Source organism: Tachyglossus aculeatus, chromosome 15 (genome assembly GCF_015852505.1).
Source record: "Tachyglossus aculeatus isolate mTacAcu1 chromosome 15, mTacAcu1.pri, whole genome shotgun sequence".
Taxonomy (NCBI): Eukaryota; Metazoa; Chordata; class Mammalia; order Monotremata; family Tachyglossidae; genus Tachyglossus; species Tachyglossus aculeatus.
Genome location: NC_052080.1, coordinates 9278154 through 9295950, shown reverse-complemented (window position 1 = coordinate 9295950; position 17797 = coordinate 9278154). Strand labels below are relative to the sequence as shown.

Below are 17797 nucleotides of genomic sequence, written 5' to 3'. Positions count from 1 at the left end.
ATGATTAAATTGAAGTTCTGGTCACTGATAGTTTTTTTTAGCGATCTGAGAATATTTGGAGCATCCTTGAAGTTTTCCATGGTTCCTCCACCCCTATTCTTCATCAAAAGGCTATATGGATTATAGCTTTAATTCTATGGATTTTGAAAGAACTGTTGGATGGATTCACTGAAAAGGCAAAGGCAAATTGGATCCAAGTTTCAGAACTCAATGCTTATTTCTTTCCTCCTCCTCCCCTTGTACCCCTAGATAGTATGAAATGTCCCTGTGTTTTTTTTAAAAAGATCTCCAAAAGCCTAAAACAATGAAGAATCACAAAATTCTCAAGAACCAGTGAGAGAGGAAATACTAAAATAACTCTCAGTGTACATATAAAATATATTGTATATACAGGAAGCTTATAAGTATACTTCAGGGAATTAGATCGTTCAAAGCATAGGTGACATTTTTATATTATGGTATGTCTTCCTTGATAGATTTTTTAACTTTTTGGAGGCAGGGATCATGGCTACTAGTTCTATAGTCCTCTCCCATTCACTTAGAAGTGTAACACCCACTAAATATCATTGATTGATTTATTGATTGTTTCTTCCCACTTGCAGATGCAGAAGGACTAAATCCTTTTGTTTCGGTAGGAATCATGAAAAGAGCCTCTGGGAAATATGTTGGCAGCCTCAAACTATGATTATTTATTTATGTAATTTTAGCTGTATAAAACTGTGCCCTCTGAGATCAGTTTGCCTGGGGGTGAAAGCACTAAACTAAACTAAAAACATTCATGGAAAGTAAAGTCCTAGAATCTGGCCTTTTCTCCCCACGCCTCATCTAGGAAAGTCTAGCTGAAAAAGATATTCTGAAGATTAATGCCACCAGAAGAGGGGTGGTGGGGGAGTGTGGTTTGTTGTGTTGTATATTCCCAAGCACTTAGGGCAGGACTCTGCACACAGTAAGCGCTCAATAAATATCACTGACTGATTGATACTGTGGGGAAAAAAAAATACCCTTTGGAAACTTTCCAGTCCCCTGATAGGATAGGAATCAGCACTACTAAGGCGAGATCATTCCATTATCAATTCCAACACCCACCCTCCTGACTACTTATGTCTGCAGTGACTGCGTCGGGAATACGTCAGCACTTCCCACTGCTTCTAGTCAGAGCAGGAAGGGTTTGGTTAGGAATGCCCAAATTCTCCTCTCTCCTGTCCTAGACCAGATACTTAGAGAAGCAGTGTGGCTTGGTGGAAAGAGCCAGGGCCTGGGACTCTGAGGACCTAGTTTCTAAACCTAGCCCGGCCACCCGTCTGCTGCCCAACCTCGGGCAAGCCAATGAACTTATCTGTGCCTCAGTTTCCTCCTCTTTAAAATGGGGATTATGCTGTGAGCCCCATCTGGGACAGGGACTGTGCCTGTGGCTTTTAGGACAGTGTTCCGCACACAGTAGGCGCTTAACAAATACAATAATAATGATCATTATTATTATTATTATTACAGTCAACTGCATCAACAGCATTTAGGGGGAGGCACACTGCCTAAGACTGTCAGGAACACACAGCCAAAGCCCAATTATTTACAAATTTGTACATTATCGTGAATTTATCAGAGCTCCAGGTCTCCAGCTCAGACTGCTGAGTGCTGATGGGATGTGCTTGGTGTAGTTTACACCACTTAGTAGCTGAACAGCTGCATTTTCCATCTGATAAAGTTTCCAGGACTCTTATAATCCCCCACATGGTCTATCCAGAAGGCCTGGTTTCAAGCTTTAGCCTGGCACTTGTGACTGAGAATGAGTCATTTAAACGCTCCAAACTTTAATTTATAGAAACAATGACACCTGTCATCCTTTATCTCACAGGGATGTTCTGAGGATCCTATGGCATATGTGAAAAGCACCTAGAGCTCTCTGAAAAAAGGGTGCATTTGAAATTCCAATTATTATTATTGGTTCTGTTCTTATTGAAATGAAATCATTAACTACTTTGACTTTGGGACCAAAAAAAGCCTGACGTAGAATATTTCAAATGGATCATTCTGGTGTAGGAATACTGACAGGACTTTGTTAATACTATATCCAGTTATGATCTGCCCCACCCATTCACTGATAGGCAATCGATTCAATTGTTTTTGGGTTTTTTGTTATATGTTTTGTGAAAGGTACTAATTCTTCACTAATATTAATGTTTCCTGTAGTTAGAACATTCAAGAAAAGTTCACATCAAGGGGATTTTTAACCTTCAGAACATTTAATTAGGGAAAGAGTGCAAATAGAAGGTGTTTGAAGAGGCAACTGTTCGTATATATTCTTTAGGGGTTTTTGTTCCAATTACACTGGTTAATAAGGAACGCATGATTATCCACACTGGAAACACACTCGAGGACTTTTGACAGAAAATTATACTTTAAAATTTTGTTAGTAGACCATTTCAGCAACTAAAATTCTTTGAAGATCAGACCTATGAAATGATAGAGGAATTAAACCATTCCTTTCTCTTGGACTATGGAGGTTTATTAAAGAAGAGATTAATTTTAAATTAGGCTTTTGAAGTAAACCCATTTAAAAACATTATTCAATTAAAGGAATTAAAATTCTCAAAGATTTCAAAGTGGGAGGTTTTTTTCTTATATGATAGGGAAGGAAAGGTAATAATATATGGATGACATTTTAAAAAAATGTTAGAGCTAATCTTCGGTATCCCTCTACATCATCAAGAGAATTGACTGGCGTTTTTTATGCTATTTGACCTAAAGGGTGCTCTAGCCAGCAACTCACCAAACCTCTTCATTGTAAACAAATAAAAATAATGATTTTGAGAAATGACAGACATCTAGAAGACCTCAGAGATCATCAACTTTAATGGCACAATGCCTTCTTAGTCACATGCGCTGAACTGACTGGTATGTAATTCATTTTAGTGGATGTCTTCCCCTCCTCTGAGCTTTAAACTCCTTGAGGGCAGGGACCATGCCTACCAACTTTGTTGTACTGCACTTTGCCAAGTGCTCAGAACAGTGCCCTTCCTACTGTAAACACTGAAATACCACTGATTGATTGATTGTTGGCAACACTACTGCATTGAATAATAATAATAATGTTGGCATTTGTTAAGCGCTTACTATGTGCAAAGCATTGAACCGGTCCGGGTTCTTAGACTGCAAGCTTCTTGTGGGCAGGGATCATGTCGACAAACCCCTTTCCACTGTACTCTCCCAGGTGCTTAGTACAGTGCTCTGCTCACAGTAAACACTCAATCAATACCACTGATCGATAGTGACTTGAATGATCATCATCAATCGTATTTATTGAGCACTTACTATGTGCAGAGCACTGTACTAAGCGCTTGGGAAGTACAAATTGGCAACATATAGAGACAGTCCCTACCCAACAGTGGGCTCACAGTCTAAAATGATGGTGGGTTGAAAGCTCCTTGAAGGCAAGGAATGTGTATCAAGCCCCCAGTTTGTTCTCTCAAGCACTTAGTACAGCCCAGTAGGTAGTCAGTAAGTACCATGGATTGATTGAGGATATCCAACAGCTGATCAGTAGTGGCTGGAAAGGAAGAAACAGTAACTACTCAGTGCGCAGAAACCACTTAAAGGCCGTGAAGCACTTGGTCAAACCATGGCATAGCTGAGGCCATGGCAGGGAAAAGTCAGGAAGAGCTCAGTCTTCCCCAGCAATGGTTAGGGAAAGCTGTGCTTAGAGGAGTCTGATTATACTGCATCTACCCCAGCACTTTGTCACACTGGAAAAAGCACGGGCCTCGCTGTCAGAGGACCTGGGTTCGAATCCCAGCTCTGCCTACTGTGCGACCTTGAGCAAGTCACCTAACTTCTCTGTGCCTCACTTTTCTCATCTTTAAATGGGAAGTCAATATCCATCCTCTCTCTTATTAGACTGTAAGCCCAATGAGGAGCAGGGAACTGCGTCCGGCCTGATTATATTGTACCTACCTCCATGCTTAGTAGAGTGCTAGGCACAGAGTGAGCACTTAAATACCACAATTATTATTATTACAGGCCCTTATTAAACACCACAATTATTGTTATAATAAAGAGAGCTCCAGGCACCGCAAAAAGCGGGTGCAACCTCAAACCAGAAAAGTTTTGTCTACCAAGTTTGAAAAGAGGCATCAATCAACAGTATTTACTGAGCACTTATTGTGGGCAGAGCACTGTACTAAAGGTTTGGGAGAGTACAACAGAATTACATGATGAGATTTTTCCCCTCATTCTGCTGAAGATCTAACAGGCTAGTCAGTCAGACAAAATAAATTACAGATAGACTTCAACTTCTTGGCCAGCCTCCTCATTTGCACCCTCATCTACATACCAAACGTACACATCTACAAAAAAGGGCAAGATCAAATCTCTGGAATTAGTCCCATGGGTCAGAAATGACTACGATATGAAACCACTAGGAAAACGCTGAAATAATAAAGGATCTCAGGGACAACGAGGTAATTAATTCGGACATGACATCCAAACGGCGGAATATTAGGTCACAGCATACTGCCCTAACATAATAAGCAGTTTTCCCCAAAGTTTTCGATTACAGACTGTGGCTGTGGGCATCCGTATATTCTTGTTTTAATTAGCAAGCGCTGTCCCCTACAGTTCACATCTTGTGAAACATTTTAATTAGATCCAAACAACAGAGTGTGCTCTTTAAAGCTCCCCTATTCTTGGGCGGTGATTGTTATATTAAAAAGTGAAAACTTAAGTGTCTCCCCAAAGCAGAGCAGGATAATTGGAGTCATAATTTAGGACTCACTCACAACACTTAGAATCAAGGCCATTTTTATGGCTTCCTTACAGACGCAGGATAGGCCAGCTCCTCTGGAGAGAATAGTTTCTATAGCCTCCATCATTTTCATATCAATCAATCATATTTATTGAGTTTACTGTGTGCAGAGCACTGTACTAAGCGCTTGGGAAGTACAAGTTGGCAACATATAGAGACGGTCCCTACCCAACAGTGGGCTCACAGTCTAAAAGGGGGAGACGGAGAACAAAACCAAACATACTAACAAAATAAAATAAATAGAATAGATATGTACAAGTAAAATAAATAGAGTAATAAATATGTACAAACATATATACAGGTGCTGTGGGGATATATACTACACGCACTCCTCCCTCCAGGCGACAAGAGCTAGTCAGTAACCTCTTCCTCACAGTCAAAAGAGTTAATGAACATCCCAAAGTCAGTAAGGTGAGAAGCAGTGTGGTTCAGTGGCAAGAGCCCGGGCTTGGGAGTCAGAGGTCATGGGTTCAAATCCCAGCTCTGCCACATATCTGCTGTGTGACCTTGGGCAACTCACTTAACTTCTCTGAGCCTCAGTTACCTCATCTGTAAAATGGGGATTAAGATTGGGAGCCCCATGTGGGACAAACTGATCACCTTGTATTCCCCCAGCACTTGGAACAGTGCTTTGCACACAGTAAGCACTTAGCAAATGACATCATTATTATTATTATTTCAAAATGTTCAAAAAATAAATTACCATTTTAAGGCAGGAAAAATAAACACTTAATGAATTATTCAGAATGAGGAACACTGAGTTCTGTAACATCATTTCTGCGTTTACAAGGGAAAGTCATGCTTCGCTTTTCCAAATTTAGTCATAATAATAAAAAAAAATAATAAGTCTATTAGTAATTTAATTAATTTAAATTATTTAATAATGTAATGATAATTTAATTAATAATGATGATTATGATAATAATAATAACTGTGGTAGTTAAGTGCTTACTAGAGAAGCAGCACGTCTTAGTGGAAAGAGCCTGGGCTTTGGAATCAGAAGTCATGGGTTCAAATCTCTGCTCTGCCAATTGTCAGCTGTGGGACTTTGGGTAAGTCACTTAACTTCTCTGTGCCTGTTACCTCATCTGTAAAACCGGGATTAAGACTGTGGGCCCTCCGTGGGACAACCTGATCACCTTGTAACCTCCCCAGCGCTTAGAATAGTGCTTTGCACATAGTAAGCTCTTAATAAATGCCATTATTATCATTATTATTACTATGTGCCCAGCACTGGAGTAGATACATGGACTTATCAGTCAGTGCATTTATCCAAACCCTATTTGGATCTGTGCTTTAGAAATACATTTCTAATGCTTACCATCCTTTCTATATAAAAAAAAGATTGTTTAGTTTGTCTAAATTTTCCACCATCATTATCTAATGGGCACTTCCTCATTGTTTCGTTATGGGAACTGCAGGGCAGCCACTGCCTAATCTCTCTCTGACCTCCTCCATCATTTTCTAAACCTCACTGGGGGAATCCCCTTAGCTTTCAGCTTCCCAAACTACCAAATCTTAATCTTTTCATTCAAACCCTTAAAGGAAATCGCTCCATATACCTGAATATCATCATTCACTCATTCATTTCATCTTATTGAGTGCTTACTGTGTGCAGAGCACTGAATATCAAATCAGCCAGTGGTGTTTATTGAGCTTTTACTGTATGCATAGCACTGAGCTGAGGGCTTGGGAAAGTACAGTAGAGTAGACTTGAGGAGTTTATAGTCAAGAAGGAAAGACAGAAATCAATAAACATTGCAGATGTTTAATAAATTAGAAATTATGCTGGTTTTCCTCTCTTAGTCTTTGCTCTGCTTTTTCCAAGATTCAGTGACCAAGATGGCTCACTATATGGCAAAATGAGCTTATCATGTTTAATTTAATCAGAGAATTCAGAATCTTCTCTTATTTTCTAACCCCTTTCTGATTAGGCCCAATATTTTGTTGGCCTTAGTGGATGTCAACAGATCCAAAGGACAACCTTTTTCTTGTGTTGTGACTGATAGCTCAGAACCCATTATCATGTCATTGAAGTTTGGGTTCATTATTTCCTAGGTGGAATTTGTCTGCCCTTTTTTAGTTTATTCACTCAAGCAGCTTGCCCATACACCCTCTTTTCTACCATCTGGGCTAGGATAGGTTCGAGTTGTCTGCCAGCATGAAGATTTCCCTGCACATTGCTTTTCCAGATCATTTATGAAAATGTCAAATACAGTTGGCCCTAGAGGGCACCCACATTTGCAATTGTTCATCCCCTACAAGTGGTTTCTTACCTCTTGCCTTTAGTACCTATTTTTGGAGTTCTTAGCCATGGCCGATCACTTCCAAGATTCTTGAAAATACTTTAGAGTGGAACCTTAGCAAAGTGATTCTCCCTCTCTCCCAGGGACAGCAAGCTCTGGAGGGTGGAATAGTTCTAATTTCCTCCTTCCCAGAGGGAAGGTTTAGGTTTAGAGTTGGGTTTCACAGCCAAATTCAGCCATTTTTGAAGATGACACTGCTACTGACGGCGCGATCGTGTAGACGCATCCAAGTAAGGCTGAACAGATCGATGTGCGACTCTCCCCTCTCTACTGCTTGCACATAAAGAGAGATTCTGGTTGCTACAAATTGCTATATTGCATTTCCAAGAGTTGCTTCAATATAAAGTTCCTCTACATAACTTAGGCAAACTTTCTCTACATTCTGCTACCCACAGCAGGAAAGCTTTAGCTATGCAAACGCTCTTGATTGAGGTGTCACATTTCAGGAAAATTATTTTCTCTTCTTCGGGCTTCTTTTTCACTTACAAAGTTTACTAGCAGTGGGTTTCCTCTGAAATTCAGCAAGCCTGTTTTTCTCTTTTGTTTTTTCAGCTGAAGCCCCGTTTCTCATTTACAATGCTTATTACGAGTGTGTTTTCAATCCAAGATGCTATTCCTAAAGGTTTAGGCATGTAAAAATACTTCCATTTGGGTTACCTTCAGGTACTAAAACCCATCTCATTTGAAGTTACTTTTTAATGTGTTGGTGGGTGTGGGTGTGGATGGAGGGGTGTGGAGGGAGGGGAACTAAGTGGGGGGGACTTTCTACCTAGAATTTCTTTTTGAAATTCAGAACCAAGCCAGAGAAAGCATAAATTTGGGAGCCACCTTGGAATACATACACATCATCTTCCATCTCTTCAAAGCAGCACGTCCTAAAAGAAAGATCACTAACCCAGGAGTCAGAGGCCCTGGGTTCTAATCCCTGCTTTCCCACTTGCCTGCTGCATGACCTTTAGCAGCTCACTTAACTTTGTTGTGCCTCAGTTTCCTCAACTGAAAATGGGGATTTAATGCCTGTCCTACCTTTTTTTACTTAAACTCTAAGCCCAATAAGGGACAGGGGCTGTGTCTCACCTGATTATTTTGTATCTACTCCACAGCTTAGAAAAGTGCTTGGCAGAAAGTATGAACTCAACACAAATCACTATTATCATCATAATCACTGATATAGAATAAGTGTGAACATAATGCATTTCATAATTCATGTCCAACACAGACCTGCGCGGGTCTGTCGGAATTAAGTGAAAGGTCTGGGAAAGGGTTATTTATGTCATTAGATTTAATGAGCTAGAAATCATTTGTTTTGCTATTTGACTTTGAGCTGTATTTTTCAGGGATGCTCCTGTAATTTATAGTGAATGAGCTAGCGTAGTCTTCCATTCAGTTTGATTAGAACTTCGTTCCCACATTGGTGCCCCCTCTGCCTAACTCCCATAAGATATACTGATCACCATCCTAGTACGTCCTCTTTCTACTAGCCAACACGACTTCAAGTTCATCAAGTCAGTAACAGTCCCTGTCCCACATGGGGCTCACAGACAGACTAAGAGGAAGGAGAGAAATTACAGCTACGGAAAGTGATGCACAGGGAGATCAACTGACTTGCCCATGGTCGCACAGCAGACAAGCGGCAAAGCCGGGATCAGAACCAGGTCCTCTGATTCCTAGGTCCGTGATCTTCCCACCAGGCCACGCTAAGATCCACTATTTGGTGCTGGATCGACTGAGCACAGATTTAGACAACATCTTTGACTTTTTGAACCTCTCTCTGGTCATTCTGTTCCATGCCAGGAAGACCTATGCAGACCAGGAACAGGAAGTGAAGGAAAGGAAAGGGGACCAAAAAGAGAGGTTGCTCACATACAAAAGAGTGGGAGGGAGAACTCCAAAGGGAGAGAGTACAGGTCAAAACAGCATCTTGATTAAAACAAGTCAAAGGTAAAAGGGGAAGAGTGATTTCATCCATTATTGTACCATTGTCCTGCCCCCGCCTCCTCCCCACCTTTCGTTCTCTGGGAGCTCTCTCATGGAAAGATGGGTTTGATCATGTTCTCTCACTCTTACCACATTCTGTCCATCCCTGGGGATTTCGCATCCTCCTCTTCTCTTCCTTCCCTCAAACATTGAGGCAACTTGCTTGCTGTGTGACCTCGGGCAAGTCACTTGCCTTCCCTGTGCCTCAATGACCTCAACTGTAAAATGTAAACTGTGAAATGAACATGGTGATCCCCATATGGGACATGGACTATGCTCAACCCGATTAGGTTGTACCTACCCCAGCACTTAGTACAGAACCTAGCACACAGTAAGCGCCTAAATACCATTAAAAAAAATTAAATTATTTCCTGACCTTCACCTTTAGCCATTTCTCACCCCCATCCCTCCCTTTCTCTTCATCCAATTAAGCTTCCTTCTTTCTCTCCCGAGGCTCGCTTAATACATGCAAAAAGCTATACAATCAAACTAAAAATTTACAAAATTTTCATTGTGAAGGGGAAAGGCAAGGAAGAAAGATTTGTGTTGGGTTTCACCCTACCTTTTTACGTGTCTGTGAATCGACCTTTTACATAACTTTTCTATCAAAATCAGATTCCAGAAGATGGATTCCTGGGCATTTCATTCACATCATCTGACGACGACGTTGTTTCAACATAAACAGAGTACACTTTTAGGAATGGAAAAAATGCACTCCCTGCTCATGTTTAAAGTACACAGACCCACACACAGGCTTGTAAAGCTCTGTTTTATAAGATCTTTCTCAAGTCCACCGTGAGGTTACTCCTGAAGCAATCCCCAGTGCCCACGCAGACCCTTTAAGAATAAAGCACACATTTGGCCTCTGAAGTAAATTGCACTACAACAATCCTCTCAAATGGCAAAAGATTGAACTGGTTGAAGGTAAAGATGGTAAACGAGAATTGGTGCACTTTAAATTCCCCAAAGTTTGATGTGTAAACCCCCAACTGCTTGAACAAATACCAACCCTGCTTTTTCCCCCTCATCGGTTACTGCTCTTCCACCAGCTAATCAGAAAGCCTTTCTCTCTGATACAATCCTTACAGCCCCTTGACATCCCAAAGTGCATGTGACCTTCTATCAACTCCTCAACCCTAGCTGGCTCCTTGACCTTCTGTGACCTCCATGAAGCCTATTAACTTTGGTGAGGTTTCAGCCAGAGACTATCAAGTCTCTTGCTCTCCTTTCTGGGGAGAAGGGGCTGCCCTGGGTTAGCGAGGCCCCAAAGGCTTTGCCCTCTTGACTTCAGAGAATCTCTGGAACTTGTTAGTTGGTAAGGCAACAGCCAGTCAAAAAGACCGAGACCCGAGATGGACTTTTGATAAAAGAAAAAGGCTTCTCAGGGGCAGAGTGGAGGGGGAGCAGAGGAATATAACTCAGCTAAAACAGACCACAACTCAAATTTGGTTCAGATTTTTATTGGGTTTGAGCTCACCTCCCTTTCCTACATAACAGTACACTGGATTACACCTCCTCAGGTTGAACTTCATTGCATAGCATCTCTAGGAAGTCGAGAATCATCACTTACTAAGAATAGGAGAAAAGATTTGACCTTCTCTCTACATTCCTGCTTTAGAGGAGTCTTGGGGTCCACCTTCTGTGAGAAAACTTCAAGTCTGACCTCCGCGGATAGGGAACTGAATTACACATTGGTCAATCACCAGTTGGAAAATGACCAGAAAAAGACCCAGCAAAAAAAACCCAGTCCTCTAGTCATTCATTCCTTCTTTCATTCGGTAGTATTTACTGAGCCCTTACTGTGTGCAGAGCACTGTACTAAGAGTTTGGGAAAGTACAATACAACAATAAACAGTGATTCCCTGCCCACAATGAGCTTACAATCTAGTGTGGGGGGAGTGGGGAAGACAGACATTAATACAAATAAAGTTACAGATATGTACATAAGTGCTCCATTACCAGATCGTGCCTGTCCCACCTTCACAACATCACTAAAATCTGCCCTTTCCTCTCCATCCAAACTGTTAATATTATGACTCATCCTATTCCATCTGGAATACTGCATCAGCCTCCTTACTGACGTCCCAGCCTCCTGTCTCTCCCGACTCCAGTCCATAGTTCACTCTGCTGCCTGAATCATTTTTCTACAAAAATGCTCAGGACATGTCACCTCCCTCCTCCAAAAACTCCACTGGTTGCCCTTCCACCTCCATATCAAACAAAAACCCCTCACCATTGGATTTAAAGCATGCAGATTAGTTGATAAAATATTGGGGCTATATATTTTACAGTAATCCTTTTAACTTTTTAAAAAGTGAAATTGTCTCTAAAATAGGGTCCCCTCTAAACTGTGAACTTTTTGTGGGCAGGGATTGTCTCTCTCTGTTGCTGTATTGTACTTTCCCAAGATCTTTGTACAGTGCTCTGCACACAGCCAGCACTCAATAAATACAACTGAATGAATGATAGCATCCGTTCTCTACCTTGCATTTTCCAACAATCCAGTCATTTTTAGCAAGGTAAGGCTGATGTTATTTTCTCCAGAACCGATTCCAAAACGGGTGATATGAATGTATGTTCCTCCACATTTGTGATTTTAGTGTCCTGATCATAACCACCTCTTTAAACAAACTGCCCTTTTGTCTGTAGCTGAACTCCCTCTGTTCTCACCAACCTACAGCCCAGGTTGCCATAGTTACCCCGCATGTCTATTTACCACACAAGCGATCAAAGAAAGCAGACAACACATAGGCATATCCCCAAACTTGTCCGGCTGTCAACCGGGTAATATCTAGCCACAAATTAAACTGATTTGCTCTCGGCCTGGACCGTGAATGCCCTTTGGAGTTTTTGGTTTGATTTGCTTGGCTTTTGTTACTTTTGGCAGCAGAAAAATCTCTACGATAAGCTACTTCAAACAAAAGATGACAAGGAACTATTTCTTGGCTTCCAGGATGTGCCACATGTCAGTAAAGTTGAGCAATCAGCAGGACTAAGACGAGAATTCAAAGATGGGCTCAAAGGTCTGGGCCAAAGTTGACTACAAGATGCACATCTGTGGGTTGTGGTGATGCTTTCTGCCTTGAAATCTAGGTTTTCTTTTCTTGGCATCATACCCCACAAAAGCTGCTGGATCATCCTTGTAATCAATAAGAACTGCAATGTCCCTTTGAGCTTCATAGACTTTGCCTTCCCTTTAAGTGCTGCCAGATGATTTAATTTCCAATTTTCCAGTTTTATTGCAGCCCTTTAATCCATAGGCTCATTTCTTATAAATCTGGCAGGTCACCCAATGCCTGTGGAAAAGGACCATCTAGGAGAGTTTTATTTTAATCCCTGGAAGCACATTAATAGGAGACCCAATCTAGGGGTGGGAGAGTAAAATGGGAAGAGCAATAGCTGCCTGTCAATCATGTCTTTTGTTCTTGGCCTTCCACTAACTTATTGCATGTCTTGGCCTAAAACCCTCCGGGTTTCTGTCTGACCACTAATTAGTGCAGGTGGGTCTCATTTGCCACCTACCAATCGCCAAGGGATGTGACAAAGAATAAATAGATTATGTGGGTAACGTGCTTTCTAGTCTTCCTGGGAGGGCAAACTCATGCAGAAACTTGAATTATTAAACCAGGGTCCTCAAACTGTTTTAATATCAACACAAATACTTTGAAGCAGGCTCAGCACACGGTTCTACAGTGTCTTTAAACCAAGAGATCATTATCCCCCGAACTTTGGAATTCCTTCCAATTTAGGATTAGTTCCTTTGACCTTCTTGCTATCTTTCAATATGTAATATGGCTGTCTTCCTTAGTCTATTCCAGATTACCACCGAATTTTCAAGAATGTAAAAAAAAAGGGATCACATTTAAATGTACCAAATCTGTGTGAAGAGGAGCTTCGCCTGGAAAGCTGAAAATGCTTGAGATCTTCCTCCCTTTTTCTGAGGGAGGGAAGAGGGTGGCATTCTGGGGCTCTGCTGGTGTCCGGCCTGATTTGTGAGGATAGTGTTTGGAAACAGGTGGGCTGCTGTTGAGAAGACCAGACTCTCCACTGAGAGGGATGTTTTGGTCAGTTTTCCACTTGTTCCCTGATCACAGACGTATAATCTCATCAGTTTTGCATCCTCTGAACAAGAGAGTCAGGTTTGCCCTTCTTTTTCAACCCAAACTCAGGACTTACGGGGGAGGCTCCAGCAATGTGCGTTCTTGTTCTCCCTCCCTCTCTCCTTTCGCCCACTTTGTGCCAGACTGCCAAGGCGGCCACACGTTTGAACCTTATCAGACCATCTGGCGGGGCCCAATTTCTGCTGGCCATTCCTGGCCCTGAAGCGAGTCGAGTTCGGTGGCTATTGTGAGGAGCCCACCGCTATTGTTGAGGAGTTGTGCAGACTCTGGGATAGATCATTCATCAGCCCGATATTAGGTTTCATTGCTAAGCTGATGACACACAGACCTGTTTGATAGTTAACCCTGCAAATCCAGCTCGCGGTGGGGCCGTGCTGACAAACTGCCTGGTGGATACAATTGAGCAGGCAATCATTTTCCATGGGAAATATTCACATCAAACGAGGACTTAGCCCACATCAGGAACGCCACCCAGTGCTTAATTTCTGTCTGAGTTTAGCCTGGCACCTGAACTGGTAGTTCTACACCCCTGAAATCCACTGGCGGTATTGACTGAGCTCTTACTGTGGGTAGAGCACTGTCGTAAGCACTTGGGGGAGTTCGGTGTGATAGAGTTGGCTGATAACATGCCCTGCCAGCAAGGAGCTCACAATCTAGAGGGGGAGTTACTGTCATTAGCAATAAGGAATTTCAAATTGCACGTGTCACTTGAGCCCTGGTACTTCCTTCATTGCAAACTCAGCCCATTTCAGTTTCCATTTGCCTAGATTCTGCTCCAGCCTCAGCTCTCAGGGTCCCTTAACCCATCTGTGCCTTGGTTTCCTCACTTCTAAAATGGAGTTAATAATACCCACCTCTTCCTATCTCACAGGCAGGTTGTGATGATAAAATGAGATGATAGTGAAAGCGCTTTGGATAAAAGTGCTGTATGCATTAAAAGGTATTATCACTAGGCGCAGGAGGCTCCCAGAATTCAAACTGATTTTAATGCTTGGTCCCAACTGTCTTCCGCATCCCGTATCACTTTCTCTCCCTATCACGGTCCCAAGGACTTCAAAAGATACCAGACTTACTGGGGAGCTCCAAGCAGGTCCAGACCCCACGCTGTGTAAGTAGGGAGCAGTCTGCCAAGGCAAGAGAAGCAGCGTGGCTTAGTAGCAAGAAAGAGCACGGGCTTGGGAGACAGAGGTTGAGGATTCTAATCCCAGCTCCCCCACTGATCAGCTGTGCGACTTTGGGCAAGTCACTTGACTTCTCTGTGCCTCAGTTACCTCATCTGAAAAATGGGGATTAAGACTGTGAGCCCCACCTGATTACCTTCTATCTACACCAGTGCTTAGAACAGTGCTTGGCACATAGTAAACACTTGACAAATGCCATCATCATCATATGGGTACCTCTGGTTTTCTATTCTCAAATACTGATCTGCTTTGCTCCCCTGTTCAACAGGGCAGTGGATTTCTAGGCCCGTTGAGCCTCGCCCACAGGAAACCTGGGTCTCTGTGCCCTTTGGACTCAAACCCGCAGCCCGGTGGCAATAGACAGAAAGGAGCCCCGGGGGTGGAGAGTTGGCGAGCGAGGCTGTCACCCGGACTTCAATAACTTCTTTGTTCTTCTCCCGGAAAGTTGGGCAGGTTTTCTCTAGAAACCCTCTGAAGACCCGAAGCTTTCCCACTCCCTTTGTCTCCCGGCCGCCACCGGCCACCCAGCCATAAGGCCACCCGGCCACCTGTGCCCTCTGATGGTCTGGGGCCCAGACTCCAAAGTCCCTCCTCTCCAAGGCAGCTTCTGGGGGCCATGGACCGCGTCCAACCCAATAGTCCTGTATCCACCTCAGTGCTCAGTACAGTGCAAGGCACACTGTAAGCACTTAAGAAAGCCACATTTATTCTCCCCCTGTAGACTGTGAGCTTGTTGTGGGCAGGGATTGTGTCCGCTTAGTGTTGTACTGAACTCTCCCTAGGTGCTTAGTACAGTGCTCCGCACACAGTAAGTGCTCAGTAAATTGACTGAATGAACGAATGTCCACCGAGGTAGAACTGTTACCTACTCCAGCGCTTAGAACAGTGCTTGGCACACAGTAAGCTCTGAGACATCTGTAAAATGGGGATTAAGACTGTGAACCCCATGTGGGACAACCTGATCACCTTGTATCCCCCCGTGCATAGAACAGTGCTACGCATATAGCACTTAACAAATGCCATCATTATTAGTACTAGTAAGCGCTTAACAAGTACAGTAATTATTATCCAGATCGTATTTCCAAAATCTCCGTCCCCTTCCCACCCCCCAACTCCCCAGCAAAAACTCCCTCAAGTACAATGCCCATGGCTTCGGAAGTTTCCCACCAAGTTAAATACAAAAAGGTTTGAAGGCCCGCTCTGTTTCCAAGGGCAGGTGCAAACCTTTCCATGGACACAGCTTCATCATCCCTATTGCCCTCTTTCTTTAAAGCAGTATTGCAGGCTTACCACCACATTTTCTGCCACTTGTCTGCTGTGTGACCTTGGGCAATTCACTTCACTTCTCTGTGCCTCAGTTCCCTCATCTGTAAAATGGGGATTTAGACTCTGAGCCCAAAGTGGGACAGGGACTGTGTCCAACCCAATTATCCTGTACCTACTCCGGCGCTTAGAACAGTGCCTGGCACATAGAAAGCACTTAACAAACGCCATAATTATTAAGTCCATTCCTGAAGCTCCTCTCTCCTCTGGGCAGAGAATTAACCGAAGATCCGAATTTCGACTTTCAAGGCTCTTTCCCAAATGTGATAGAGGTTTAAATGGCAAAGGCTTGGGGGCTTCCTACTTCACCTCCTGCTTTGAAACTGCAAAGCTGTAAACTAGGAGGCTGATAAGAGTATTTGATCCTAAAGCCTTCTAGCTCCGAGAAGAAGCTGCTCTCTGGAGCCCGGGAATCGCCTTCCAAGTCGCCTGTTACCGTTTTCTTCCCACATCGTCTTTAAAGCCCATTGACTTCTGCTGCTTTTTTAAAAGTTTAATGAAGGCAAAACATACTTTAAAAATTGCTCAACGCGAGAGAGCAGCAAAGTAGCGCCGAATCCCATCTTGACCCAATATCTCCAACTAAAGCACTGTAAATGCTCTCAAATGCGAGAATCCGCTCTGCTGCCCCGTCTAATTCCTTTTCAGCATATGCCGTTTTCTCTGCTTGCAATCTAAAACATCAAAAGCAGCCAAGACAGACCCGGCACAATACATTTAAGGCCACTGCAAACTGAAATCGATTTACATATTCGCCAAACAGCTTCTACGCCTGTTACAAGAAAGTGCATCCAACAGCGAGTCGCTTGACATGCAAAGTAACACTTGAGAATGAGATGGGGGAAAAATCCCCCACAAAAAAGTCCCCTTGATCATTCATCTCATTGATCTGCAAACTGAAAATCAGCAGACTACGTGCTAATTTTCTAACCACTCCCTCTCTCCCCACCAAGGTTATTTTCTTAGACTTCCCCAAACGGTTTAGCTTTCCTAACTGCCCCCACTCCGTTTCAGTAAGCTGAACGTTTTTGAACATGTGCCTTACCTGCCTCATGTTTAGAATTCCATTATCCATCCGGCGGGGTAACAATCTGTATTCAATCTAACACTGTAGTTTCAGAGTGAGGTGCAAGAAAAAAACAAATCCATGAACAGCTCCAGGTCTGAACGAGCCAGGAAGTTTTCCCTCTCTTTCTTTTATCTTCTGCTGCGGGGAATCTTCCTAAAAACAAATTCAAGTTTCTCAATCTCTCCTCCTAACCTATTAAAAGTCAGGCGTGAGGAAGCAACCGTCTGTCTAGCTCTTATTTCAAATCATGGCTCAGATATGTAGTAGTTGGCTGAATTAGGCCGTGCAATAGCTTCACCAATCAGGAGAAAGGGGAGGGAGATAGAACACATAAAGGCTGCCTACATGTGGATTAAGAAAGCTTTTAAGGATTTAAAAGACTGAAAGCAGCTGGAAACAGTGTCTAAGGCTACAAAGAGGGAAGTCAATTTGTGGTATAAGAGACGATTTCTATTGTTATCTAACTGCTCTAGCCCCACTCGGAGCTTAACTGGCTGCAGAAACTTAAATCCTTGAATTTTAAGTTAGTAAAATCAAGCAAATACTTCAAGGTGTAAAGTTTTCTTTTTTTTTTTTTTACTGGAAATCCCTCATATCTACGAAACATATTTTTAAAGAGAACTTTCACCAGGCTAACTACTGTTCTGAAAGCATCAGAGAGGAAATCAGATTGTTATGCGTGACAATTTAAACAAAACAGACAGGAGAGAGAGGGGAAAAAAATCACCCCCTGCATTACCATATAGATTACAGCACAACTCCCCTTAGGAGGGAATTCAAGCAAATATGCAAACAAATCCATTGAAATGCAGTAACTAAGGGTTAGGAATTCTGTTTCATTCTAGAGACCTAAATAGAGCAATTGGTCTCACTATGGTATTATTAGGGAATTGGGAACTCACACCCATCACACTCTATCATCACATCTTCAGCACATGTTCCAAACTAGGGTGGCAAACTGAGAAGTGTGAACAGTACAGTGCTATGGAGCAGACAGCATTCAGGAAATGGATGAAAGAAAC

The 17797-nt window shown here is 42.7% G+C and overlaps 1 protein-coding gene across 4 annotated transcripts in view; it reads right to left on the bottom strand.

Annotated features, from left to right (window-relative positions):
• MID1 (midline 1) overlaps positions 1–17797 on the bottom strand; it is a 329808-nt gene that overhangs the window by 121746 nt on the left and 190265 nt on the right. Inside the window, exon 1 of one of the 4 annotated variants that reach the window (XM_038757165.1) lies at positions 16752–16962. The exons of the other annotated variants lie outside the window; for them this stretch is intronic. The gene's annotated coding sequence lies outside the window, so the exon portion shown is untranslated. Of the gene's footprint in view, positions 1–16751; positions 16963–17797 lie in introns of those variants that run through there. 4 annotated transcript variants of the gene reach the window in all.